Here is a 3,996-nt window from a genome sequence, read left to right on the forward strand (position 1 = left end):
TTAAATGCCCTCCTGTTAAAAATTTTTCTTCCCCCAGAAAATTGAGATTAGGCATGTGCCGGTATAAGATACTAACGGTATGATAACCTTAAGCAAAAATATCAAGGTTTCACAGTATCACAGTATTGCAATTACAGCTCTAAAATGTCTTACTTTGAGATATCTGGGTTAAAAAAAAAAAAAAAAACTTTTTCCCATTGAAAAGGAGCCTAAACCCACAGCCACAGCTCAACATGTTTACCATCACAACAAAAATAATTGAATTATTTTCCATATAAAGCACGTGTGTATGACTCGTATCATGTTTACATTATACACACACTCTCTTTCTCAACACAGACAGTTGCCAGAGACAAAAAACAACACGTACCATCGCTGGACACACTAAACACACTGGAGTTAACTTTCCTAGCTGGTGGGAAACGTTCATGACAGTGTTTACAAACCTTTACACTTTTAAACCTTTAATTTTGTATAAATGCGAAATCATATTGGAGGTGTTGCCTCCTCGGCAGCCACTCTCTGCAAACATGTTTTGCATGTCGGTTGGCCCTCCTCCTCTAAGCCGCGGCCGTCTGTAACTTTTCTGTAGCTGAAGTATTCCCATACCAGCGATGTTGTTTTCTTTGATGGGGGAAAAAGTTCAGGAGTTTCACCTCCTCCAGTCATCACATAGCACAGTTGACACACATACACTGACTAACAACCGGTGGGGGAGGGTTGAGCCTTGCAGCTGCAAGCGAGGGATTTCTCCCAGCATTTTTGGAACATAAAAAATAGCTAATACCATAGGGACGGTATGACGGAACAATTTTGCGGCTTTGAAACCGTGACGTTTCCATACCACGGTATACCTTGAAACCAGTAATTGGCACATGTCTAAGTACAGTACAGTACAGTACAGTTACAGGTACAGGTTGAATGTATACCAGTCCTGTAATCACTAACTTTTAACTTCTTACTGCTTTATTGCATTGTACTTTGTTTTATTGTAATCTCTTGTTCTCTCTCTGTCTTCTTGTGTCTTTCTGTTGCGTTACCTGCGGATGTAAATCAGGATTTATGCTATAATCCGGCATATTTACGTGTTTTAGATATCTAAATAGATGTTCAATAATGTGCACCCTCCATATCAAATGAATAAATCTATTTGGAAAAAAATCAATAAAATACAATACAGTACAGTGCCACATTGTCCTTAACACATGGCATAATGTATTATTTTGCTACATATTGTTACTTTGTATTTTGGGCTATATTTGAAGTGCGAGCTATGTACCCACTTTGTTGAAAAAAAAAAAACAACAACAACAACTAAAAACTCACTTTTTGATAATTTTGCATTGCACAAAAAAATTTGTCTTGATTTTTAGGTAAAATTTTTAGGCATTGATCTTTTTAAAACTCAAATCAACACAACAAAATGTATTTCAGTGTTTGTCTAAAAGGATAAAAATAACACATTGGCTGTCATTGACAGTAGTCCTCTCAGTCAAATTGGATTGGACATCTATCGCTGTCAGTGGCAGTGAATGAGTCAAACTCAAGCACAACATCATTCGGGTTGTTTTGTTTCCTATTTAACAGAATAGATTTGAGTAAAATAAGTCATTAAATAAATGAAATTAACTTATTCGCTGCCATTGACATGATAGATGTCCAATCCAATTTGACTGGGAGGACTGCCAGCCTTTCCCAGTTAAAATAATGTGTTTTCTATTGCCGTCAATGGCAGGGAATGGGTTAAGTTGGTCACGCTCATTAAGTTTCATTTCACATCTGTTTCATTGGAACCAGTTGACTAAACATGTTACTTTAAGTCAAATGGTATTTTTACAGAACATTTAACAATCATTATTTGTTTTGCACTAATTTAGGTCTAGACGGTATTTTACTCCCAAATTCAGCTGATGCATGTGTTCCACATAAAAATGATTGGCTGAAATCATAAAGAAAAACAATACAGTGTGTAGCATATTGTATGTAATGCGAGCCTATGGCCTGCAACATATTAGTTACATCAATGACTGTAAAAACGTTACACCCAAAAAATAAAGAGGGATCATTTGAAGTAAAAACAAACGGCTCCAAGAGGGATTTTGCACCAGCCAAAGATTCAATTTTATGACAAAACGACATTGGTATGTATTGTTTCATATGTCATGACATCACACTCTTACAATGCTGATGAATAAATGATAAATGATGCATCATGAAAACATCATAATGTGTTTTTTTTTTTTTTTTTTTTTTTTTTGCTTTGCTTTGTTTTATAAGGGCAGGGCCGATTTCTGTCTTTTATGATAGTGCTTACCAGAACTGATCCAAAAGAGAACACTGAATAGCAAATGGAGTCCACACATCCTCAGATAAAGATTTGATTTATGGTTTCTTAGATATTAAAACAATACTCTGGCTTGTTGTTAGATTTCAGCACTTCATTTCCAAAAACATTATGAGTTTGTCTTGGTAATATTGTGGTGTTTCATTTATTTATTTATTTGCATTCTTGGATGGATTGTATTGGGAAATTGTATTTGTCAACCTAAACAGATAGTAAATCAGTTTTCTACTTTGGGAACATTCAATCCATATCAGTTTACACATTTGTATTTAAAATATATCTGTATTGATGCATGATAAATGTAGGGGTTATATTAAACTTCGCTGACAGTTCTTTTATCATGCTTTGTATAGTCCCTGTTCCACTCATTCACTATTTATGCTAATAATAGTGCCAACTGTTTTGGTTTTGACAAATGCCTACAGTTAACAGAGGCAATGTGATGATGTTGCCCTTCAAAATAAAAGCATAGTCAAAGCTCCCATGGTTGTTCATTTAAAAGACAAGAAAAAAAAAAAAATCTATGGAATATTTCTAGCAAACTCAAAAAATACATACATAAATAAATAAATAAATTCACTAATACATATTCAAACGTTTTTTAATCAATACACCCCCAAAGTATCAGATTAAAGGTACTTACCGTACATGTGGAAAAAAACAGAAGCAGTGATAATGTTTGGGTATACTGTCAGAAAAGAATGTATATATAGTTTTTTTAATTATTAAATTTATTAGGATCATGGAAGCTTCCACTTGGGGAAAATATATACATACAGTATATCCTGTATATACATAATATAATAAAAATATACAGTACTGTGCAAAAGTTTTAGGCATGTGTCCTGCCTAAAACTTTTGCACAATACTGTGTATATATATATATATATATATATATATATATATATATATATATATATATATATATATATATATACAGTATATATATATATATATATATATATATTTTTTTTTTTTTTTTTTTTTTACGGTCACTTGTAAGGCAGTTTTTAAAGTGATGAACGCTCATAGACTGTAAAAAAGACATCAATACACATTTGAGGAAAAGCATCTGGAAAGAAAATCAAAACGGTGACAAATTCATGATTAAATTGCCACATTTCACAGTCGGCATTTGAAGACTAATGTTATTCAATAGCCTACCCACATCTATAATATAAAAAAAAAAATCCCCTTAACAAACCAATACTAAATCTAATGTTCTAATAATCTAATTTTTTATATATGAGTTTATTATACATGTTTGTAATTTGTATTGGTGAAGGTTAGTTGCACGTTATTATGTAATGAAAACTGCTAAAATTATTCTCCATACAGGAAAAATAAGCAGTTGTATTTTACTATTGTAATCACCCAATTTTTAAAACATAGGAATGTACAACTAAGAAAAAAAAAAAAAAAAAAAAAGTATAAATCATATGAAAAAAAATACTTAAGCAATTTAGGAATGTGTTAGTTCACCTAAAATTATGACCAGTATTGAAAGCACAAAAATAACAAAATGCTTGTTTTAATGTATTAAAAACAATGCTGTAATAACACAACAATGCTTTAATTTTGAAATGTACAGTGGGTGGTGCTGCTCGGGTGTGACCACATGGTTCGGACAGCAGCGGAGGATAATCTGTAAT

This window comes from Corythoichthys intestinalis, chromosome 17 (assembly GCF_030265065.1).
Source record: "Corythoichthys intestinalis isolate RoL2023-P3 chromosome 17, ASM3026506v1, whole genome shotgun sequence".
NCBI classification, from domain to species: Eukaryota; Metazoa; Chordata; class Actinopteri; order Syngnathiformes; family Syngnathidae; genus Corythoichthys; species Corythoichthys intestinalis.